Here is a 26,551-nt window from a genome sequence, read left to right as displayed (position 1 = left end):
GAAAGACTTCAAGCTGTCATTGATGTTATAGGGGGCAATACTCGGTATTAGGCTGTGTGCACACGATGCAGATTTCCTGCAGAACTGCAGCGGATTTTTCTGTGCAGAAAAAGTGCAGTTCTGCACTGTGATTTACAGTACAATGTAAATCAATGGTAAAAACAAACAGCTGTGCAGATGGTGCAGAAAAATCAGTGCGGAATTGCTGCAGATTTAAAAGAAGTGCATGTCACTTATTTTGTGCAGTTCTGCATCGTTTCTGCACCCCTCCATGATAAAAATCCGCAGTGGTAAAATCTGCACAAAAACTGCACAAAAAACACACAAAAACTGCAGAAAATCTGCACCTGCGGATTCTGCCAGGAGCTGCAGATTTAGTGCAGAAAATTCTGCACCACATTTCCTACGTGTGCACATAGCCTTAAGAAATAGGGTATGTGAACTTTTGATCGGGGTCATTTGGATGTTTTGGGTTGTCATTGTGATTTAAAAAGAAAAAACACAGTAGTTTGATTATAAATGGCTTCACCCAACCACTAACTATGAGTGGAGAAAAAGTTTTGGTGTTATTCATATTCTCTGAAAAAAGGCCAAGAAAGCAAAACTTCGGTTAACTTTTGAACACAACTGTATGTGGATTTGGGAGTACTGAATTTCTTTTGAGGAGCGAGGAGTCATCTCACTTTTCCAGAGCTTTTTTGCTACCAGTAACGTAGAAGCCCCCTATATTTCCATTGACAGATGATGTACCTGAGTGGGGACTTTTTTTTTTCTGTAGATTGAGTTGAAGCTTTTGTTCTGAACATTTTAGATAACATTTTAGGATTACAATTATCTGGCGCTCTACGCTGAGCATTTACTTTTGGAGTTTCCATATAAATCTCCGACTGACGTGATTGAGATGAAACCCCCAGGGATCCACTATAATCAGGCAGCGGAGTTACTCTGAACTCCGTCTGGCCTCCGTTCAGCGTTGTCCTTTTCAGAAGTGCACAAAATTCTGACCGACAGCACTTCTTTGCAACCCTAAAAAGACAGACACCGATGGATCACAGGTCTTTGGCGTCCGCAGTGCCTCCATCTGCCTTTTATATAGGGAATCTTCCGTCTGAATCGCATATTTAGCAGATTTACACGGAAACCCCGGTGTAAGCGTGGAGCACAGGATAGATGTGCACCGAGCCTTACTTTGATCTGTGGGAGTCAAAATGAATGAAGCAGCAGGTGAAGAATTGTTTTTTTATTTATTTTTTTACGCTGTTCCTAGTGCTGTAAAATTGATTGGGCGGGTTTATTTTTTGGGTCAGTGCAATTACAGCGATGCCTGATTTATCTTCGGTTTTATGTTCGGCTACTGTCACACACTAAACACTTTTCATTGCAAAAACTCGATTTTGCATCACTATATATATATATATATATATATATATATATATATATATATATATATATATATATATATATATATATATTGTTTGCGGTACGAGTTGACGTTTTTATTGGTAACATTTTCAGACACATCAGTCTTATTTTTCGGGTCAGTACAGTTAAAGGGATACCACACTTATATTGTTTGGTTTTTTTTATGTTTTGGAGCTTTTACACAATAAACACCATTTTATTCAGAAAATAATTATTTTTGCATCGCTTTATTCTGAGAGCTATATGTTTGTTTTTGTTTTTTTTCCACTGATGGAATATACATTTTATTTTTTAAATATTTTTTTTAAAAAAACTTTTTTGTTTACTTTGTTCCCCTATAGGACTACCTTTTTTTGCAGGGTGAACGCTTGTATTGCATGGGAATGCAGCAGCATCCCTATTTATGCAAACTATCAGCTCTGCACTGACAAACTTGCTGATCATGCTCTGAGCATGATCTAGTAACTTTGCTAGCTCTGGTAACCTGGATGTTGTCATGACGACATCGGGTCACCATGGCAATGATCGGGACCCCACATGATGTCACGGGGTCTCCGATCCAAGGGCAGAGGGACTGTCATTCCTCTGCCGACTTCTGAACTGCATTTGAGTTTGATCGCAGCATTTAGGGGGTTAAAGTGCTGGGTGTCGGCTATCACGCGTGCACAGTCCGTGTGTTCAAAATCACAGGGACGTATCCATACGTCCCAGGTCAATAAGACCCAGGTCACAGAGACATATGGATACATCTAAGGTGGGAAAGGGTTTATATAACAGCACAAACCCGACACTGTAGGTTACTGAGCACAATCCTGCTGACAGTTTCCCTTTAGCATATCTACTATATAATTGTCTAAGGGTTACTTCCGTCTGTCTGTCCTTCTGTCTTTCTGTCACGGATATTCATTGGTCGCGGCCTCTGTCTGTCATGGAATCCAAGTCGCTAATTGGTCGTGGCAAAACGCCCATGACCAATCAGCGACGCGCACAGTCTGGAAGAAAATGGCCGCTCCTTACTCCCCGCACTCAGTGCCCGGCGGCGCCCGCATACTCCCCTCCGGTCACCGCTCACACAGGGTTAAAGCCGACGGTAACGGACCGCGTTATGCCGCGGGTAACGCACTCCATAACGCACTCCATAACCATATCCATATTAACCCTGTGTGACCAAGTTTTACTATTGATGCTGCCTATGCAGCAACAATAGTAAAAACATCTAATGTTAAAAATAATTTAAAAAAAATAAATCATCATATACTCACCTTCCGGTGGCAAGGATGGTATGCGCGAAGGACCTGCCATGACAACACGGTCATGTGACCTCGACGTCATCACAGGCCCTGCGCGAGAAGGACCTGGCATGACGTCACGGTCATGTGACCGTTACGTCATGGCAGGTCCTTCTCGCGCAGGCGCAAAGAAGCTGCGGTACCATGGGACAGGCAGGGACAGCGTCAGCAGCAGGTGAGTATTTCATATTCACCTGTCTGCGTTCCATCCGCCGGGCGCCGCTCCGTCTTCCCGTCCTCTTGCAGTGACTGTGCAGGTCAGAGGGCGCGATGACGTATTAGTGTGCGCGCCGCCCTCTGCCTGAACAGTCAGTGCGGAGAGACGGGAAGCTGAGGAGCAGCGACGAGAGGTGAGTATGTGATTTTTTTTTTTTTTTTAATTGCAGCAGCAGCATTACATGTGGCACAATGCTGTATGGAGCGTCTATGGGGCCATAAAGAACTGCATGGAGCATTATATGGGGCCATAACTGCATGGAGCATTATATGGAGCATCTATGGAGCATTATATGGGGCATCTATGGGGCCATAATGAACTGCATGGAGCATTATATGGGGCATCTATGGGGCCATAATGAACTGCATGGGGCATCTATGGGGCCATAATGAACTGCATGGAGCATTATATGGGACATCTATGGGGCCATAACTGCATGGAGCATTATACTACGTGACTTGGCAATATACTACGTGACTGGCAATATACTACGTGGACATGCAGATTCTAGAATACCCGATGCGTTAGGGTACCGTCACACAGTGCCATTTTCATCGCTACGACGGTACGATTCGTGACGTTCTAGCGATATCGTTCCGATATCGCAGTGTCTGACACGCAGCAGCGATCAGGGACCCTGCTGAGAATCGTACGTCGTAGCAGATCGTTTGGAACTTTCTTTTGTCGCTTGATCACCCGCTGACATCGCTGGATCGTTGTGTGTGACACCGATCCAGCGATGTGTTCGCTTGTAACCAGGGTAAACATCGGGTAACTAAGCGCAGGGCCGCGCTTAGTAACCCGATGTTTACCCTGGTTACCAGCGTAAACGTAAAAAAAACAAACAGTACATACTCACATTCCGGTGTCTGTCCTCCGGCGTCTCAGCTTCTCTGCACTGTGAGCGCCTGCCGGCCGGAAAGAGAGCACAGCGGTGACGTCTGACGTCACCGCTGTGCTTTCCGGCTATGGTGCTTACACAGTGCAGAGAAGCAGAACGCCGGGGGACAGACACCGGAATGTAAGTATGTACTGTTTGGTTTTTTTACGTTTACGCTGGTAACCAGGGTAAACATCTGGTTACTAAGCGCGGCCCTGCGCTTAGTAACCCGATGTTTACCCTGGTTACCCGGGGACTTCGGCATCGCTCCAGCGCCGTGATTGCAAAGTGTGACCGCAGTCTACGACGCTGGAGCGATAATCATACGACGCTGCGACGTCACGGATCGTGCCGTCGTAGCGATGAAAATGGCACTGTGTGACGGTACCCTTATATACAAGGTGAAGGCACAAAGGCTGACTGTGTCTGCTAATTGCAGGAAAGTCACTTAAATAGTTAATGTCATCTATGCTACTGAAACACCCACCCTCTTCTCATAAACCTTGTAGTATGTGGTAATTTCTCTTTTTCTTTATGGCTTGGACTTTGCTTTCCCAAAGCATAAAATGCAGAGTAGTATCTGACAGCCACTTTCTCTTTTTGTGACCGGCTATTTAGTAACGCACTTTCAGTTGTGGGCCCTTCTTGCATTTTATTATCTACTAGTGAAGAGTGACAAAATTTGCAGGCCCTGGTTTCAGCGGCCACATGTGTATTTTATGGTGCCCACGTGGCGTTGTTCAGGCTTACTAATCAAGAGAAGGTGTAGTGAGTCTGTTTGCAGGGCTCCTGCCTGGCGGTCACAGAATACTGATGGGTCCTGCAAATCTATTTGCTCACCTGTATGATCTACCCCTTGTTGGATCACATGTCTGACACCGTTCACTGCCAGAAATACGTAGTGCTCCTGCATTACATACAGCACATATGAGCTGAGATCACATGCTTCTCCACAGTGGTGTTTCTTCTACCTGGTTCATGTACAAGGGCAGATGAATGTGGTGGTGTTTGTGGGACTTGTTTTTCCAGTGTCACAGCCTCCTTTGTCGTAGTTGTGGTCACTCTTCATATACATGCCGTCCATGTTTTCAAAGCTTTTTTTGTTGTCTGAATTCACTCAGGTATAATGCTCTATTGTAATATACCGTGTTGTTATAGTAGTTTGAGAAGGGATCGCTGCTTGCTGGGTGTGGATAGAAAAAAGGCATCTTGGAAGTTAGTGTACCTCTCACCTATATCGGTATCTGCCCAGTTTGAGGCTTTAGACCAGTGTTAGTCTATAAGACTACTTTCCTATGATAAGCTTTTGGTAAGTTTTTGATCTTGCAGATTTTCTGCACCATTTCTGTTCCCAATACGTAAAATGGGTCACTTGTATTTTTTCAGCAAATACGCAGTGATAAAAACTTGCCATATGCAAATTGCCTCTTCAGAGCAAAAAGAGGACTTGAACTCTATAGCGCCACCTGTTGGAAGTAGCGATCCTACAAGTCACAATCGACCCTTTAAAGAGTCTTGCAATATGACTTGGGATAAAAGCCAAATCAGAATCTCAATTCGCAAACACGGTGTTTCGGGCTGTTGGCCCTCGTCAGTGCAAATCTATGAAAACTGATTTGGCTGGGTGAGAGGCTCTGGACTGGTGTCTAAGGCCGGCGTCACACTAGGCGTAAGACAATACGGTCCGTTTTTTACGGCCGTAAAACGCAGTAATTGTCCCAAAACACTGTTCCGTATTCAATGCGAGGATGTGATTTTTATGGACAAATTTATCCGTGTGTCATCCGTATGGCATCCATATGGCTTCCGTACAGCGTTTTCTCGCAGGCTTGCAAAATGGACATATCATGGATCCATCGGCTCAAATATTCTAAAAAACATATATAGAGTCTCTCTCTCATCTATCTATCTATCTATCTATATATATATATATATGTCAGTGATACATATATATATATATATATATATATATATATATATATATATATATATATATTTGTCTAAGGGTTTTTCCATCTGTCTGTCTGTCCTGGAAATCCCGCGTCTCTGATTGGTCGAGGCCACCAGGCCTCGACCAATCAGCGACGGGCACAGCATGGCGACGATGATGTCACAATGGAAATCCCGCGTCTCTGGTCGAGGCCGCCAGGCCTCGACCAATCAGCGACGGGCACAGTATCGACGTAGATGTCATAAAGGTTACCTTGACCAATCAGCGACGGGCACAGTCTGCCGCGAATTCTGGAATCATCATTGTCCATATACTACGGGGACATGCATATTCTAGAATACCCGATGCATTAGAATCGGGCCACAGTCTATTGTGTGTGTGTATGTGTGTGTGTATATGTATATGTGTGTGTATATATATATATATATATATATATATATATATATATATATATATATATATATATATATATATATATATATATATATATATATATATATATAATTCAGCGCTAGATAGCAGAAAAGCCGGTAATTCAATTGCCGGCTTTTCCTATCACCTTCACAAACCCGACATGATATGAGACATGGTTTACATACAAAAATTGGCGTGGGCTCCCGTGCAATTTTCTCCGCCAGAGTGGGAAAGCCAGTGATAGAGGTGCCTTTTCTGGGGTGGCTGGGGGCAGATGTTTTTAGCCAGGGGGGGCTATAACCATGGTCCCTCTCTAGGCTATTAATATCTGCCCTCTGTCACTGGCTTTCCCACTCTGGCGGAGAAAATTGCACGGGAGCCCACGCCAATTTTTCCGGGATTTAACCCTTTAATTTAATAGCTAGAGACCCCAAATTTTACACAGAGACACTTGTTACATTAGTAAAGAGGAATATGTAATAAAAGAAGGGATATGAGATGGTTTACTGTATGTAAACCATGTCTCATATCCTGTCGGGTTTGTGAAGGAGATAGGAAAAGCCGGCAATTGAATTACCGGCTTTTCTGCTATCTAGCGCTGAATTAAATATAAATATATATGTGTCTCACTGACATATATATACCTATTCTATGTGTACACATTTCTTCTACCTATTCTATGCTATTCTGTCAGTGTGATTTTACTGTACACCGCACTGAATTGCCGGCTTTTCTATAGAACACCGGTCCGTATTTCTCGCAAGTCACACGCATGGTCTGTGTGTAATCCGTAACTTTCTCGCCCCCATAGACTTTCATTGGCGTATTTTTTGCGCAATACGCTGACAAACGCAGCATGCTGCGATTTTCTACTCCCGTAACATGCCGTATATTACGGATGCGTAATATACGGCAGATAGGAGCTGCCCCATAGAGAATCATTGCGCCGTGTGCAATGCGTATTTTCTGGACGTATTTTCCGCGCTCATACGTCCGTAAAACTTGCTAGTGTGACGCCGGCCTAAGGGGTAAGGTTTCTCCTTGTGGAGAGTGACATACCAGCTCTGGCTTGTTCCCAGAGGAGCATTGCACGGCGAATATACCTCCTCACCTTGACGAGCCAGATCTGGTATGTCACTCTCCACAAGGAGAAACCTTACCGATAAAAACTTGCCAAAAACTCATGGTGGGAACGTAGCTTATAAGTGTGGGAAAGGCCAAACAGAGCGGCTGAATCAAGTGATTCTTTGATAAAACCTCATAAAATTGCCGTGCCAGCTGTCAAAGCCACTTACTTGGCCTTACCCTGTAAATGACTAATTGAGTCGGCGCTTGTTTGATTTAATTTTACATGTGAGGGGGTGGGGGTTTGTATCATCATTTATCCCCATATAGTTTCATCATTGAAGTGAACACATCCGTTTACACCAAAAGATGTGCTACTGAGCAATCTTTTATCTGCTCCCTATAAAACAGGGCTTTGGAGTCGGATTCGGAGTTAGTTTTGGTCGGAGTCGGTAGAAATGTACCGACTCCGACTCCAGCTTTAAAAAAAATTTATTAATATTTCATAATTGAACTTTCATATGAATTTTATAAATGTTACTCAAATATATATGTTCTATCAAACTATGATACAAACAACAGTGATAAGCAGTTCTGCTGGAGATAGAGACATTTCTTACTTCTTGTGTGTCACTGTTCTCCACTGCCCTTATCTAATCCTATACTTGGTTAACCTCATGCTGCCCCAACTCCCTACTTACAAAGTATGAAACTGAAACTGAAAATGTGTTGCAAATTCTTAGTAGTAAAGCTCCTCCTCTAGACTAGATGTTTACTAGGTGTGCGTCTTCCAAGCATCTCACAGCTGCTACTCAGAAGAGGAAGACTGTAAGAAGTATTATCCTTTCAACAAACTTTGCATCAGTTAACTGTGAGTACATGAGGAATAACAGTATTACTGACCACTATATTAGTTATACGACCTGGCAATAATTTTGTACAATTGTTTTTAGGAAAAACAATTGTCATTTGGATTGTGAATGCAGAATTAAAAACCTGAGAATGTCAAAGAAGCGTCACATTAAATCAGCTGTATTTGAACATTTCACCATCACTCAAGATAGAAAACATCATGTCTGTCAGTGTATGACAAATGATCCAGACGAAAACAAATGCTGTGAAGCCAAGATCAGTGCATATTCAGGCAAAGATAAAAATGCTCCTACCAGAGCTTCTAATCTAAAGAGACATTTACAGCGCTTTCATCCAGAAGTACTGAAAGCAGTGGATGAGAAAGACTGCATCCAAACCAATGAACCAGTGCCCAGCTCTTCCAGCCAAACAAAGGAGCAGAGAACTTTGCAGCCATCAGTTGCAAGATATTTTGTCAGTGACAAAGTTACTGTGACAATGACAGTAGATACATTTAAAAAACAGATCATAGAGCTTGTTGTAAAGGATAGTGTGCCTATTTCATTATTTTCACGACCAGCTTTTATGTGTCTGAATGGGGAAATGGCCCGCAAGCTTGGTGTTTCTCTGGAGAGAGAGAGTATTAGAAAATTAGTAATTGAAGAAGCTTTTAAACAAAAGGAAGAACTTAAAAAAACTCTCAAGGGACGCTTTCTGTTTCTTAAAATGGATGCCTGCACACGTCACAGAGTGAACTATTTTGCCATCAATGTCCGATTTGTTTGTGACAAAAATGAAATAGTTACCAAGATATTGGCAGTAAAAGACACCAAAGCTCATCACACCAGTGAGTTTCTCCAGGTCTTGGTGGAAAAGGTTCTGCAAGACTATGAACTTAAAAAAAAGCAAGTTCTTTCTGTCGTAACTGACAATGCTTCAAATATGATAAGTACTATTAAGCTAATGAATGAGAGTAATGATGGTGACCAGCAGCTAGAAGAACATTCTGGGTCCACAGACACAGAAATGTTTGAAATGGAGGAACACAGTATTGTAACTGAGGAGCAAACTGAAGGTGCTTCAGATGAACAGCAACATGATAGTTTAGATGATCTTGTTGAAACTGTGTTAATACGTTCTTTCATTCATCACATGCGCTGTGTTGTGCATACGCTACAGCTTGCTATAAGAGACAGTCTGCAAGAAGGACATGCTGCTGCACTGATTGGCAAGGTGAGAAAATTGGCTACTGTTGCCAGAACCCCTAAAGTTGACTCAATTTTGAAGAGACGTGCTGGAAAAGGGGCAATTATTGATCAAGCCACACGATGGGGCAGTACTTACTTAATGATTCAGCGCTTGGTTGAACTGAAAACATTTCTTGTAGACATGGCTAACCCTCAACTGACGCTAAATGAAAGTCAGTGGAATCAGGTGACTGAGCTGGAAAAATTGCTAGAGCACCCATTTACAGTGACTAAAAAATTACAAGCAGAGGACTTAACTCCAGGTATTTTCTTAAAGGAGTGGAAGAACCTGATGTTTCGCCTGTCACAAAGAGGAGGGTTAATTGCAAGTGGCATTGCTACATCAATGAAATGGAGAGAGGAGCTACTATTACAAAATAACATTCTTTTGGCAGCTGTTTATGTAGACCCAATGCATCGGATTCTTCTAGATGATCAACAGCTAACTAAAGGAAAAGAAGCTCTGTTTGAAATAGCAGTAAGGATGAAAGGGTTGCAGAACAGTCAGGAGGAACAAGAAGAATTTGGTCGTCCTGTCACATCTTCACCCTCATCAACTGATGAAGAATTTAATTTTGAAAAATATTTGGATCACAAGGACCGTGCAAAGCGTTCCTGCATAGAAGAGTCATCCCCATCAAAGAACACAGCCAGTACATTTCAGAATTTTTCATGTGCACTAAAAGAAATTGAGAAATTTTACCGTTCATCAAAAATAACAGTACAACAAGCGATTCCTCAATATCCTGACATTGTAAGAGATGTTGCCCGAGTGGTTACTGCTTTGCCACAAACCCAAGTTAGTGTAGAGAGGATGTACTCTGCTCTCAAAATAATTAGATCAGATTTGAGGGCATCCATAAAGGAAGATCTGACAGAGGCAATACTTTTTCTGAGGACAAATTTATAGATTTCTTCTTAACTGCATAAGTGTTTATTGCATATTTACTTACAAGAGTTTAGAAAAGTTTATAGAAGTTATTTGCTATATTCTAATTGTATTCTAATAAATATAGTTTTTGCTGTAAGTGGTCTGATTACTTATATGATGGTGAGAAACTGAATAAGCACGATGTTAATATTTTACAACATTTAATTTATTGTTACGAATTGGCCATTTATGAAGGAGTCGGAGCCGGAGTCGGAACCTGATAAAATCCAGGAGTCGGAGTCGCAACTGTGGCTTACCGACTCCACAGCCCTGCTATAAAAGATGCTGTTTGATCACTGATTAATCCAAGATTCGGACCACATTCTGTAGATACGTTTAAGGAGTCCATGAAGGAATGAATCCCAAAGTTCAGTTTATAAAAGTCACGGGACACATGAAATCTCCCAAGTTTGCAAGTTGGATACGTTTTCTTTATGAATCCAGTAGACGTTAAACCACTTATAGATGTCTGATACATTGATTTTGATGGGTCGTGTTACCCGACCCAACCACCAGGTCTACTGGCCTGAAATGACGTTTATGCCTATGGGGGGGGGGGGGGGGGAGTAAGCTCTGGTGACTATACCCGGCGATGTCACAACTTCGCACTTGCTGTGCCGAGCAGTTCAGAGCACTCACTTCCGAGACTGCAGCAGTGGGGAATGAGGATAGGTGGCTAATTATATATATATAGAGAGAGAGAGAGAGAGATAGATAGATTTTTTTTTTTTTTTTTTTTAATGTGGAGCCCATTATCTTGTACAGAGGACTATGTTGGGCCATTTTACTTTATGGGGGACTGTGTGGGGCCCCTTACACTGTATGGAGGACTGTGTGGAGATCACAGTTGGCATCATACTGCCTTTGGTTCACCATACTTTGCTGGTAAGGTTTGGGGGTACAGTAGGGCATCATATTGTGCGTGTGAAGAGTACTGTGGAGGAATTCACGGTAGGGATATCCTACTGTGTTTGGGAGAACTTTTGTTGACGTCATACCTTATTACCTGTATTACTTATTAACTCCTTAACGACCGCCAATACGCCTTTGAAAGTCGGCAGTTAAGGGGCCTTATTACTTGGCAGTGAGAAATAAGGGTATAGCGCCCCTCAACGTCAGAAAATCTCTGGGGTCTCGGCTACCGGGGGTAGCTGAGACCCCGGCGAACATGATTCGGGTCGGTTTTTACTTTCCCCAGTCTTGTGATCGCCGTTATTCACTGAAAAATGGCAATCGCAAAAAAAAAAGGCCAATTTCCCATTTATTTCTCTCTCCTCTGATATAATCTCGCATACCAGAGGAGAGAGAAGTCGGGTCCCCCGGACCCTCCTGCTCCTCCTCCGGCCCTCTGCGTCTTCTTCCTGGAAGACAATTGCTGGACCATGCGCAGTGCGCCCGCCGAGATCTGCCGGTACCCGGCAACAATAGATTTTTCCTATTTGTTCATTTTGATCACTGTGATAGATGCTATCACAGTGATCAAAATAAAAAAAAATTGTAAATAAAACCCTCTTTGTCACCCCCTTAGGTAAAAATAATAAAATATTTTTATTTTTTTTAAAAAAAGTTCCATTCTTTGCAGTTAGGGTTGGGATTAGGGATGTGTTGGGGTTAGGGCTGTGTTGGGGTTGGAGTTAAAATTTGGGGGGTTTCCACTGTTTAGGCTCACCAGGGGGTCTCCCGACATGGCGCTCGTCATAGATTACAGCCAATTTTGCGCTCAAAAAGTGAAACGGCGCTCCCTCCCTTCTGATCCCTGCCATGCGCCCAGTGGTTTTCTCCCACACACACGGTATCGGCGCACTCAGGAGAAATTACACAACAAATGGTGTGGTCCATTTTCCTCTGATACACTTGTGAAAATAAAAAAGTTTGAGTCCAAAGTAAAAAATGTTGTGAGTAAAGTAAAATGTTCATTTTTTCCTTCCACATTGCTTTAGTTCTCGTGAAGCACCTGAAGGGTTAATAAAATTCTTGAATGTGGTTTTGAGCACCTTGGGGGGTGCAGTTTTTGGAATGGTGTCACTTTTGGGTATTTTTTGTCATATTGACCCCCCAAACTCACTTCAAATGTGAGATGGTCCCTAAAAAAAATGGTTTTGTAAATTTTGTTGGAAAAAATAAGAAATCGCTGGTCAAATTTTAACCCTTATAACATCCTAACAAAAAAATGTTTTCAAAATTGTGGAAAATAGAAAAAATTGGAGTCTGGCTCATGAGAAAGACTGCCTAGTGCAGTCGAAATGTGTCGACTGGGTCATCTCGACCATGTAAAATTTTTCTTTTGTATGCACCATATTTTCTATTGAAAAAGAATAGGAAAATCCAGTCCTGTTGAGCCGGACTCCAATTTTTTCTATTTTCCTTGAAGTGAGGCCAGGGCGAGCCCGGTGTCTAAGCCCCAGGTGAATGAGCATAGAATAACTGGGTAAGCTGGAATCAAGTTTTTTTTATCATTTTCAAAATTGTACTCATGTAAAGATGACATGTGGGAAATGTTATTTATTAACTAAATAAACAAATAATGCACACGCGCTGCCTCATACAATGGGAGGAGAAACCTCAGCTGCAAGGAGACAAGACAGGGAGGTGCCACCACTGTCAATGAACCGCCAAGACTAATAAAAACAATTGAATCCGCGCTGAAAGGGTACAAAGGTGGAATGATAAATGTAAAAAACTGTTGTGATGATGGAACACACAAAACTATACGTACTATGCTCACCTGCACACCCCCACCTATAGCGGAACAGCCCCAACTCAACCCAAACCAAACCGGAGCCTGAACTAGTGACCGCACTGATGCACCGTTCACAATGAAAGACTCACCGACAGGAGATGTAGCGCCATGTAGCGTGGTGAGTGCAGACCGGTCAAAGAAGGAGGATCCGGCGTGTGGAATACTTGCAGGAGGGCAGGCGGGCGGAGGTCGTGAATCGCAATGCAGGCCAACAATTGCGGAAGCTGCGTAGAGCCAGGGAGAGCCCCGGCCGGTGGCGTCCCTGGATACGAGCGGGAAGGGGGAATGGCTGGCACGAGGCTCAGCGTGTGACGTCACACAAATAGTACGGGGCAGCGCAGAGACCAAAAGCCGACACATTTCGAAGGAGTGGCGTCCTTCTTCATCAGGGTTACCGGTCTCTGCATGCACCCAGACATATAAGCCCCAAAGATGTCAATCAAAGTTTGCAGCCTGCCCGTTTAACCCATTATAATGGTGGCTACTATAGTTATGCTAATTGTAGAGCCATAAAAAAACCACAACGCCGCAGATTCCAACCGAAAGGTAAAAATGGGAATAAAGACACATACACCATTGTACACAGATTAGTGTGACAGTGGTCAATTGAAGGAAACATATAAGTATCTATATAATAGTGTATACGTACCATACGCATTGGAATTAGGGCAATACAGCTACCACTAGCTAAACTAACACATAAAAACAAACCTTTATTGAACAATGAATAAAAAATATATTAAATAAGGGACGTTACAAGGAGGGGAAAGGAAGGGCAAGTATGGACTTTACCCAACAATGATTAAAAAGTATAAATACAAATGAATGATAAATACTCAATAGCTAAATCTATACTAGAATAGAACTAAAAAGTTATTAAAAGTACTAAAAAGTACTAAAAATGGTGAGAAAGGGACGCTATCCCATTGCATTGCATACTTATGTAGAAACTCTACCTAAACCTATATGGCCTAAAACTCACCAAACTGGTTCAAGCTGAAATAAACACAAAAGTAGGTAAAGACCAGTAATGGGAGTAGTGAAGATAACGTTTAAAAAGCATATATTTCTAACCCATGATTAAGGCCTTTGGGGGCAAGGCTATCCAGGGTAAAAATCCACTGGGATTCAGACCTAGACATAGCTTTTATTAGATTGCCCCCTCTTAAGCTCTGTCTGATCCTTTGGATTCCCAGAAAGATAACACCCTTAGTAGATTTGTTACGCCTTTCACTAAAGTGGCGCGAAAGTGAAGAAAGGAAGGTTTTATGGGCCATCCACTTTCGCGCCACTTTAGTGGAAGGCATAACAAATCTAAGGGTGTTATGTTTCTGGGAATCCAAAGGATCAGACAGAGCTTAAGAGGGGGCAATCTAATACCCTGGATAGTCTTGCCCCCAAAGGCCTTAATCATGGGTTAGAGATATATGCTTTTTAAACGTTATCTTCACTACTCCCATTACTGGTCTTTACCTACTTTTGTGTTCATTTCAGCTTGAACCAGTTTGGGGAGTTTTAGGCCATATAGGTTTAGGTAGAGTTTCTACATAAGTATGCAATGCAATGGGATAGCGTCCCTTTCTCACCATTTTTAGTACTTTTTAGTACTTTTAATACCTTTTTAGTTCTTTTCTAGTATAGAGTTAGCTATTGAGTATTTATCATTCATCATTTGTATTTATACTTTTTAATCATTGTTGGGTAAAGTCCATACTTGCCCTTCCTTTCCCCTCCTTGTAACGTCCCCTATTTAATATATTTTTTATTCATTGTTCAATAAAGGTTTGTTTTTATGTGTTAGTTTAGCTAGTGGTAGCTGTATTGCCCTAATTTCAATGCGTATGGTACGTATACACTATTATATACAGTGCCTACAAGTAGTATTCAACCCCCTGCAGACTTAGCAGGTTTACACATTTGGAATTAACTTGGCATTGTGACATTTGGACTGTAGATCAGCCTGGAAGTATGAAATGCACTGCAGCAAAAAAGAATGTTATTTCTTTGTTTATTTTTTTTTTAAATTGTGAAAAGTCTTTTCAGAGGGTCATTTATTATTCAACCCCTGAACCCACCAGAATTCTGTTTGGTTCCCCTAAAGTATTAAGAAGTAGTTCAGGCACAAAGAACAATGAGCTTCACATGTTTGGATTAATTATCTCTTTTTCCAGTCTTTTCTGACTATTTAAGACCCTCCCCAAACTTGTGAACAGCACTCATACATGGTCAACATGGGAAAGACAAAGGAGCATTCCAAGGCCATCAGAGACAAGATCGTGGAGGGTCACAAGGCTGGCAAGGGGTACAAAACCCTTTCCAAGGAGTTGGGCCTATCTGTCTCCACTGTTGGGAGCATCATCCGGAAGTGGAAGGCTTATGGAACTACTGTTAGCCTTCCACGGCCTGAACAGCCTTTGAAAGTTTCCTCCCGTGCCGAGGCCAGGCTTGTCCGAAGAGTCAAGGCTAACCCAAGGACAACAAGGAAGGAGCTCCGGGAAGATCTCATGGCAGTGGGGACATTGGTTTCAGTCAATACCATAAGTAACGTACTCCACCGCAATGGTCTCCGTTCCAGACGAGCCCGTAAGGTACCTTTACTTTCAAAGCGTCATGTCAAGGCTCGTCTTCAGTTTGCTCATGATCACCTGGAGGACTGGTTCAAGGTTCTCTGGTCTGATGAGACCAAGATCGAGATCTTTGGTGCCAACCACACACGTGACGTTTGGAGACTGGATGGCACTGCATACGACCCCAAGAATACCATCCCTACAGTCAAGCATGGTGGTGGCAGCATCATGCTGTGGGGCTGTTTCTCAGCCAAGGGGCCTGGCCATCTGGTCCGCATCCATGGGAAGATGGATAGCACGGCCTACCTGGAGATTTTGGCCAAGAACCTCCGCTCCTCCATCAAGGATCTTAAGATGGGTCGTCATTTCATCTTCCAACAAGACAACGACCCAAAGCACACAGCCAAGAAAACCAAGGCCTGGTTCAAGAGGCAAAAAATCAAGGTGTTGCAGTGGCCTAGTCAGTCTCCTGACCTTAACACAATTGAAAACTTGTGGAAGGAGCTCAAGATTAAAGTCCACATGAGACACCCAAAGAACCTAGATAACTTGGAGAAGATCTGCATGGAGGAGTGGGCCAAGATAACTCCAGAGACCTGTGCCGGCCTGATCAGGTCTTATAAAAGATGATTATTAGCTGTAATTGCAAACAAAGGTTATTCCACAAAATATTAAACCTAGGGGTTGAATAATAATTGACCCACACTTGTTGTTTAAAATTTAACTGAGCAACAAAACTTTTTGGTTTGTAAGATTTATGCATCTATTAATAAATCCTGCTCTTGTTTGAAGTTTGAAGGCTCTAACTTATTTGCATCTTATTAAACCTGCTAAATCTGCAGGGGGTTGAATACTACTTTTAGGCACTGTAGATACTTATATGTTTCCTTCAATTGACCACTGTCACACTAATCTGTGTACAATGGTGTATGTGTCATTATTCCCATTTTTACCTTTCGGTTGGAATCTGCGGAATTGTGTTTTTTTATGGCTCTACAATTAGCATAACTATAGCAGCCACCATTATAATGGGTTAAACGGGCAGGCTGCAAACTTTGATTGACATCTTTGGGGCTTATATGTCTGGGTGCATGCAGAGACCGGTAACCCTGATGAAGAAGGACCCACTCCTTCGAAATGTGTCGGCTTTTGGCCTCTGCGCTGCCCCGTACTATTTGTGTGACGTCACACGCTTAGCCTCGTGCCAGCCATTCCCCCTTCCCGCTCGTATCCAGGGACGCCACCGGCCGGGGCTCTCCCTGGCTCTACGCAGCTTCCGCAATTGTTGGCCTGCATTGCGATTCACGACCTCCGCCCGCCTGCCCTCCTGCAAGTATTCCACACGCCGGATCCTCCTTCTTTGACCGGTCTGCACTCACCACGCTACATGGCACTACATCTCCTGTCGGTGAGTCTTTCATTGTGAACGGTGCATCAGTGCGGCCACTAGTTCAGGCTCCGGTTTGGGTTGAGTTGGGGCTGTTCGGCTATAGGTGGGGGTGTGCAGGTGAGCATAGTACGTATAGTTTTGTGTGTTCCATCATCACAACAGTTTTTTACATTTATCATTCCACCTTTGTACCCTTTCAGCGCGGATTCAATTGTTGTTATTTATTAACTATTTTGTGTGACACCACTCTCTGATTTAAGGGCACAAAATTAAAAGTTTGAAAATTGCAAAATTTTCTACATTTTTACCAAATTTCCGTTTTTTTCATAAATAAACGCAAGTAATATCAAATAAATTTTTAGCACTAACATGAAGTACAATTTGTCATGATAAAACAAAAATATCTCAGAATCAGTGGGATCCGTTGAAGCGTTTCAAAGTTATTACATCTTAAAGGGACAGTGGTCAGAATTCTAAAAATTGGTTTGGTCATTAAGGTCAAATTTGGCTTGGTCACTAAGGGGTTAATTAAAAAAACATTTTTATCAATTGTTATTACATAAACTAGGCCATTGGGCCATATGATTTTGCTGCTCTTTAATAACATACTGTATTATGCCAGTATGCCACATTTGTGATTTGTTTATGTTAGTATAAGATCTATTATCTAAACTGTACTTTGTTCCTTTGACAACTCCTGTAAGTTTGTTTCCATATACTAAAAGGTTCATTGTTATATTTGATAAGGAAACATTTCTTCAATTGTAGACTTTTTAAAAAAAATAAAATATCAAGGTTGGCCTGCGACTTTGAGTTTTTAATTTTGTCCCTCTTTGTATTTATGTTTGATGTCCCTGGTCTTATTAGTTAGAAAAAATATAACAACTTGATAAGAAAGTGTTTTTATTGTTATAAAGTATGCGTATAAACAGACAATAGACACTAAAATTGTTCTGATTGGTAGGATGTGTGTTTATCCCAGAGACCTTTTCACAAAAGCAGAATTTCTTACAATGCCAAGTTTTGCTCTTCATATCTAGATGGTTTAGGATTACTCAAGACCATGTGCTGCCACACTCGTTTCTGATAATCACACACTGTACATGTAACTTTACGTTTGATCGTTGTAATAGATCTGGCATCATCTGACTTTTTGCTCTTAGTGGCTGAGCATCTGGATATAAATTTGTTTTTAAACCCTCTAATAAAGCTGACAACCTCTATAATGCATTCAGCAAGTGAGCCAGACTGATGAAAGTTCATTCTTCTGTGCTTTCGGCCTGATCTCTCAAGCCAAGGAAACCTAAATGGGGGTCTTATAAGTGGTGGCAATCTTTAGCCACACTGGCTCCGATATGTGTTCACCCTTGTTTTGTTGTCACTTGTCCGGCCTGTGATCACGTGAAGCGTTAGAGATAATGTCACATGTAATATGATTCTTTAACTGCAGCAAACATTACAGCTCATGGCGTCATCATCTGACTTGTTGTGGAGAATCCAGAACAGATATGAAGAACTTGTACATGGAGTTTTGTTGTTTTTTTTAAGAACTGAAACTCTTGTAACTTGAAATTATAGGCCAGTAAGCTTAACCTCTACTGTGACTAAAATCCTGGAGGGTTTTCTAAGGGATGCTATGCTGGAGTATCTGAAGAGGAATAACGTCATGACCCAGTACCAACATGGGTTTACTAGGGACCGTTCCTGTCAGACTAATCTGATCAATTACTATGAAGAGGTAAGTTCCGGACTGGACCAAGGGAACCCAGTGGACGTAGTGTATATGGACTTTTCAAAAGCTTTTGATACGGTGCCACACAAAAAGTTGATACATAAAATGAGAATAATGGGGATAGGGGAAAATATGTGTATGTGGGTTAAGAGCTGGCTCAGGGATAGGAAACGAAGGGTGGTTATTAATGGAGCACACTCGGACTGGGTCGCGGTTAGCAGTGGGGTACCACAGGGGTCAGTATTGGGCCCTCTTCTTTTTAACATATTTATTAATGATCTTGTAGGGGGCATACAGAGTGGAATTTCAATATTTGCAGATGACACCAAACTCTGCAGGGTAATCAATACAGAGGAGGACAATTTTATATTACAGGATGATTTATGTAAACTAGAAGCTTGGGCTGGTAAATGGCAAATGAGCTTTAATGGGGATAAATGTAAGGTCATGCACTTGGGTAGAAGTAATAAGATGTATAACTATGTGATTAATTCTAAAACTGGGCAATACCGTCAATGAAAAAGACTTGGGTGTATGGGTGGATGACAAACTTGCATTTAGTGGCCAGTGTCAGGCAGCTGCTACAAAGGCAAATAAAATAATGCGATGCATTAAAAGAGGCATAGGTGCTCATGAGGAGAACATAATTTTACCTCTATACAAGTCACTAGTTCGACCACACTTAGAATACTGTGTACAGTTCTGGTCTCCGGTGTATAAGAAAGACATAGCTGAACTGGAGCGGGTGCACAGAAGAGCGACCAAGGTTATTAGAGGACTGGGGGGGTCTGCAATACCAAGATAGGTTATTACACTTGGGACTATTTAGTTTGGAAAAACGAAGACTAAGGGGTGATCTTATGTTAATGTATAAATATATGAGGGGACAGTACAAAGACCTTTCTGATGATCTTTTTAATCATAGACCTGAGACCGGGACAAGGGGGCATCCTCTACGTCTCGAGGAAAGAAGGTTTAAGCATAATAACAGACGTGGATTCTTTACTGTAAGAGCAGTGAGACTATGGAACTCTCTGCCGTATGATGTTGTAATGAGTGATTCATTACTTAAATTTAACCCCTTAATCCTATATGACGTACTATCCCGTCGAGGTGACCTGGGACTTAATTCCCAGTGACGGGATAGTACGTCATATGCGATCGGCCGCGCTCACGGAGGGAACGCGGCCGATCGCGGCCGGGTGTCAGCTGACTATCGCAGCTGACATCCGGCACTATGTGCCAGGAGCGGTCACGGCACATTAACCCCCGACACACTGCAATCAAACATGATCGCAGTGTTCCGGCGGTATAGGGAAGCATCGCGCAGGGAGGGGGCTCCCTGCGTGCTTCCCTGAGACCCCCGGAGCAACGCGATATGATCGCGTTGCTCCGAGCGTCTCTTACCTCCTATCCCTGCAGGCCCCGGATCCAAAATGGCCACGGGGCTGCATCCGGGTCCTGCAGGGATTACTTCCGGGTCCAGTGCAGGCGCTAGTAAGCCTGCAGCGCTGTCAGTCAGATCTGACAGTTTGCACAGCACTCTGTCAGATCAGCAATCTGTAATGTCCCCCCCCTGGGACAAAGTAAAAAAAAATAAAAAATTCCACATGTGTAAAAAAAAAAAAAAAAAAAATTCCTAAATAAAGACAAAAAAAAATTATTCCCATAAATACATTTCTTTATCTAAATAAAAAAAAACAATAAAAGTACACATATTTAGTATCGCCGCTTCCGTAACGACCCAACCTATAAAACTGTCCCACTAGTTAACCCCTTCAGTGAACACCGTCAGAAGAAAAAAAAAAAAAAAGCCAAAAAACAATGCTTTATTATTATACCGCTCAACAAAAAGTGGAATAACACGCGATCAAAAAGATGGATATAAATAACCATGGTACCGCTGAAAACGTCATCTTGTCCCGCAAAAAACAAGCTGCCATACAGCATCATAAGCAAAAAAAAATAAAAAAGTTATAGTCCTCAGAATAAAGCAATGTTAAAATAATTATTTTTTCTATAAAATAGCTTTTATCGTATAAAAGCGCCAAAACATAAAAAAATGATAATGAGATATCGCTGTAATCGTACTGACCCGACGAATAAAACTGCTTTATCAATTTTACCAAACGTGGAACGGTATAAACGCCTACCCCAAAAGAAATTCATGAATAGCTGGTTTTTGGTCATTCTGCCTCACAAAAATCTGAATAAAAAGTGATCAAAAAATGTCCTGTGCCCGAAAATGTTACCAATAAAAACGTCAACTCGTCCCGCAAAAAACAAGACCTCACATGACTCTGTGGACCAAAATATGGAAAAATTATAGGTCTCAAAATGTGGAGACCCAAAACCTTTTTTGCTATAAAAAGCGTCTTCTAGTGTGTGACAGCTGCCAATCATAAAAATCCAATATAAAAAAAACGCTATAAAAGTAAATCAAACCCCCCTTCATCACCCCCTTAGTTAGGGAAAAATAATAAAATAAAAAAAATGTATTTATTTCCATTTTCCCATTAGGGTTAGGGTTGGGGCTAAAGTTAGGGTTGGGGCTAAAGTTAGGGTTGGGGCTAAAGTTAGGGTTGGGGCTAAAGTTAGGGTTGGGGCTAAAGTTAGAGTTAGGGTTTGGATTACATTTACGGTTGGGATTAGGGTTAGGGGTGTGTCAGGGTTAGAGGTGTGGTTAGTGTTACCGCTGGGATTAGGGTTAGGGGTGTGCTTGGATTAGGGTTTCAGGTAGAATTGGGGAGTTTCCACTGTTCAGGCACATCAGGGGCTCTCCAAACGCGACATGGTGTCCGATCTCAATTCCAGCCAATTCTGCGTTGAAAAAGTAAAACAGTGCTCCTTCCCTTCCGAGCTCTCCCGTGCGCCCAAACAGGGGTTTGCCCCAACATATGGGGTATCAGCGTACTCGGGACAAATTGGACAACAACCTTTGGGGTCCAAGTTCTCTTGTTATCCTTGGGAAAATAAAAATTTGGGGGGCTAAAAATCATTTTTGTGGGAAAAAAAAAGATTTTTTATTTTCACGTTGTAAACTGTAGTGAAACACTTGGGGGTTCAAAGTTCTCACAACATATCTAGATAAGTTCCTTGGGAGGTCTAGTTTCCAATATGGGGTCACTTGTGGGGGGTTTCTACTGTTTGGGTACATCAGGGGCTCTACAAATGCAACGTGACGCCTGCAGACCAATCCATCTAAGTGTGCATTCCAAATGGCGCTCCTTCCCTTCCGAGCTCTGCCATGCGCCCAAACAGTGGTTCCCCCCCACGTACGGGGTATCAGCGTACTCAGGACAAATTGGACAACAACTTTTGGGGTCCAATTTCTCCTGTTACCCTTGGGAAAATACAAAACTGGGGGCTAATAAATAATTTTTGTGGAAAAAAAAAATATTTTTTATTTTCACGGCTCTGCGTTATAAACTGTAGTGAAACATTTGGGGGTTCAAAGCTCTCAAAACACATCTAGATAAGTTCCTTAGGGGGTCTACTTTCCAAAATGGTGTCACTTGTGGGGGGTTTTAATGTTTAGGCACATCAGGGGCTCTCCAAACGCGACATGGTGTCCCATCTCAATTCCAGTCAATTTTGCATTGAAAAGTCAAACGGCGCGCCTTCCCTTCTGAGCTCTGCCATGCGCCCAAACAGTCGTTTACCCCCACATATCGGGTATCAGCGTACTCAGGACAAATTGCACAACAACTTTTGGGGTCCAATTTATTCTCTTACCCTTGGGAAAATAAAAAATTGGGGGCGAAAAGATCATTTTTGTGAAAAAATATGATTTTTTATTTTTACGGCTCTGCATTATAAACTTCTGTGAAGCACTTGTTGGGTCAAAGTGCTCAGCACACATCTAGATAAGTTCCTTAAGGGGTCTACTTTCCAAAATGGTGTCACTTGTGGGGGGTTTCAATGTTTAGGCACATCAGGGGCTCTCCAAACGCAACATGGCATCCATCTCAATTCCAGTCAATTTTGCATTGAAAAGTAAAATGGCGCTCCTTCCCTTCCGAGCTCTGCCATGCGCCCAAACAGTGGTTTACCCCCACATATGGGGTATCGGCGTACTCAGGACAAATTGTACAACAACTTTTGGGGTCCATTTTCTCCTGTTACCCTTGGTAAAATAAAACAAATTGGAGCTGAAATAAATTTTGTGTGAAAAAAAGTTAAATGTTCATTTTTATTTAAACATTCCAAAAATTCCTGTGAAACACCTGAAGGGTTAATAAACTTCTTGAATATGGTTTTGAGCACCTTGAGGGGTGCAGTTTTTAGAATGGTGTCACACTTGGGTATTTTCTATCATATAGACCCCTCAAAATGACTTCAAATGAGATGTGGTCCCTAAAAAAAAAAAAAATGGTGTTGTAAAAATGAGAAATTGCTGGTCAACTTTTAACCCTTATAACTCCCTAACAAAAAAAAATTTTGGTTCCAAAATTGTGCTGATGTAAAGTAGACATGTGGGAAATGTTACTTATTAAGTATTTTGTGTGACATATCTCTGTGATTTAAGGGCATAAAAATTCAAAGTTGGAAAATTGCGAAATTTTCAAAATTTTCGCCAAATTTCCATTTTTTTCACAAACGCAAGTTATATCGAAGAAATTTTACAACTATCATGAAGTACAATATGTCACGAGAAAACAATGTCAGAATCGCCAAGATCCGTTGAAGCGTTCCAGAGTTATAACCTCATAAAGAGACAGTGGTCAGAATTGTAAAAATTGGCCCGGTCATTAACGTGCAAACCACCCTCGGGGCTTAAGAGGTTAAGAGGGGACTGGATGCCTTTCTTGAAAAGTATAATGTTACAGGGTATACATACTAGATTCCTTGTTAGGGTGTTGATCCAGGGAACTAGTCTGATTGCCGTATGTGGAGTGGGGAAGGAATTTTTTTTCCCCAGTGTGGAGCTTACTCTTTGCCACATGGGTTTTTTTTTTTGCCTTCCTCTGGATCAACATGTTAGGTCATGTTAGGTTAGGCTATGGGTTGAACTATATGGACTTAAAGTCTTCCTTCAACCTTAATAACTACACTCACTGGCCACTTTATTAGGTACACCTGTCCAACTTCTTGTTAACACTTAATTTCTAATCAGCCAATCACATGGCGGCAACTCAGTGCATTTAGGCATGTAGACATGGTCAAGACAATCTCCTGCAGTTCAAACCGAGCATCAGTATGGGGAAGAAAGGTGATTTGAGTGCCTTTGAACGTGGCATGGTTGTTGGTGCCAGAAGGGCTGGTCTGAGTATTTCAGAAACTGCTGATCTACTGGGATTTTCACGCACAACCATCTCTAGGGTTTACAGAGAATGGTCCGAAAAAGAAAAAAAATCCAGTGAGCGGCAGTTCTGTGGGCGGAAATGCCTTGTTGATGCCAGAGGTCAGAGGAGAATGGGCAGACTGGTTCGAGCTGATAGAAAGGCAACAGTGACTCAAATCGCCACCCGTTACAACCAAGGTAGGCCTAAGAGCATCTCTGAACGCACAGTGCGTCGAACTTTGAGGCAGATGGGCTACAGCAGCAGAAGACCACACCGGGTACCACTCCTTTCAGCTAAGAACAGGAAACTGAGGCTACAATTTGTACAAGCTCATCGAAATTGGACAGTAGAAGATTGGAAAAACGTTGCTTGGTCTGATGAGTCTCGATTTCTGCTGCGACATTCGGATGGTAGGGTCAGAATTTGGCGTAAACAACATGAAAGCATGGATCCATCCTGCCTGGTATGGAGCATCTTTGGGATGTGCAGCCGACAAATCTGCGGCAACTGTGTGATGCCATCATGTCAATATGGACCAAAATCTCTGAGGAATGCTTCCAGCACCTTGTTGAATCTATGCCACGAAGAATTGAGGCAGTTCTGAAGGCAAAAGGGGGTCCAACCCGTTACTAGCATGGTGTACCTAATAAAGTGGCCGGTGAGTGTATGTTACTATGTATTGGACATTTTACAGCGTCCCTGTTCAGTTGTGCAATTTGAGTAGGCGTCTCTTAGCAAAAGTGGTGCACCCCTGTTTTGTGAGAATAGTATAGAGGCCCCCTTCTTTAAAGTGTCACCTATTCTTGTCTGATACTCGATCCTTGAAATACCATCTCCCATTGAGGAGCCCGCAGGGTGGTGCACAACTTTGTTCCATATTGTGCACTGCTCCAATTCAAAATGCTAGTCAGAGGCATAGCTATGGTTTTGGTTCAGGGGGGGCGGAGCTTCTGAGTGGGCCCCTAACCTGGTAACCTTGATTACAACTCGGTGATGCGCCCTAATAGTGGAGGAGAACCTCAGCAGGTGACCGCGCTGTTACTGAAGATAATCTCTATATAATGACCAACATGGATATTACCGCCATATGGTCAGTGGTAGATACCAGCCCTGCAGAACATATAAGATCACAGCACAGTTACAGATAATGTCTTACCTCTGACATTCTTTATGATGGAGTCCTCACTTTTCCCGTCTTTTCCATCTGGCCCAGACCGACATGACCACTTCTTCTAGCCAGGACTCTGCTGCAGAGAATACAACAAAGACACATTTCAATTCTCATATTCCAGCCCCATCACCATCTATTCCCAACCTGCACAAACTCCCCATCCTACTGATACCCCAATACTGAGCCGCTGCTGCCGTATGTGTCCCTAGTTCTGCACATTATACCCCAATACTGAGCCGCTGCTGCCGTATGTGTCCCTATTACTGCCCCTGCTGTGTGGTTCTGTGTGCCCTCTAAATTCTGAAGCACCCCTCTATAATATAGCAATGCCAGGTGCAAGTGCCCTAGAAAACAGTGCCCATATTTTGCCCCCCTAGAAAGTAATATTGCACTGTGTGCCCCTTTGATAGTCACAGTAACCTGAGTTCCCCTATAACAATAAGTGCCCACTTAACATTTAATAATGTCCTGAGTCTGCCCCTGTACAGCTCCCCTATACTCAGTATGATGCTCTTATACACAGTATACTGACCCCTTAGTAGCCTCCAAACTGTTTGATGGCTCCAACACTGTAATCCCCACACTGTATGATGCCCCATATAGTATAATGCACCAGATCGTCCTCAATGTAGTATAATGCACTCCCCATAGGCCTATTATATATAGTATAATGCACCCCCCATAGGCAGACTCTATAGCACAAGGCAGACTATGTAGTATAAGGCAGCACCCCATAGGCAGACTCTGTCGTATAAGGTAGCACCCCGCGTAGTATAAAGCAGCACCCCTATAGGCAGACTCTGTAGTATAAGGTAGCTCCCCTATAGACAGACTCTGTAGTATAAGGTAGCACCTCGCAGGCAGATCCTGTAGTGTAAAGCAGCACCCCTATAGGCAGACCCTGTAGTATAAGGTAGCACCCCTATAGGCAGACCCTGTACTATAAGGTAGCACCCCTATAGGCAGACCCTGTAGTATAAGGCAGCACCCCCATAGGCAGACCCTATAGTAATAGGCAGACCCTGTAGTATAAGGCAGACCCCCCCCCATAGGCAGACCCTGTAGTATAAGGCAGACCCCCCCCATAGGCAGATTCTGTAGTATAAGGCAGCACTCCTTAAAAGAATAAACAAATACTCACCTCTCTTCTTCCTGGTTCCTGCGCTGCCCTGAGTTCCCGCTCGTCTCCTGACAGCGGGCGGCGGGCAGTGACTCATCGCGCCCGCTGTCAGACGCTCACAGGGGGATGATGGGGGAAGGAGCGCTGTGCTCTGCGATGACAGGCGGAGGGGGGCCACTGCTGGCATCGCCCTCCGCCTGCTCAGGAACCCCATAGCGGCCAGCGGCAGAGCAGGGAGATCGATTCGCACGCCGATACAGTTACAGTAGCGTAGCTCC

General features: G+C 42.7%; 1 protein-coding gene across 2 annotated transcripts in view; it reads left to right on the top strand.

The window, feature by feature from the left end:
* CASP3 (caspase 3) overlaps positions 1-26,551 on the top strand; it is a 69,707-nt gene that overhangs the window by 10,898 nt on the left and 32,258 nt on the right. Inside the window, exon 1 of one of the 2 annotated variants that reach the window (XM_077279576.1) lies at positions 18,672-18,703. The exons of the other annotated variant lie outside the window; for it this stretch is intronic. The gene's annotated coding sequence lies outside the window, so the exon portion shown is untranslated. Of the gene's footprint in view, positions 1-18,671; positions 18,704-26,551 lie in introns of those variants that run through there. 2 annotated transcript variants of the gene reach the window in all.

The sequence above is a fragment of the Ranitomeya variabilis genome, chromosome 1 (genome assembly GCF_051348905.1).
Source record: "Ranitomeya variabilis isolate aRanVar5 chromosome 1, aRanVar5.hap1, whole genome shotgun sequence".
Taxonomy (NCBI): Eukaryota; Metazoa; Chordata; class Amphibia; order Anura; family Dendrobatidae; genus Ranitomeya; species Ranitomeya variabilis.
Note: the sequence above shows the minus strand (reverse complement) of the source record. Positions and strands in the feature narration are given on the sequence as shown.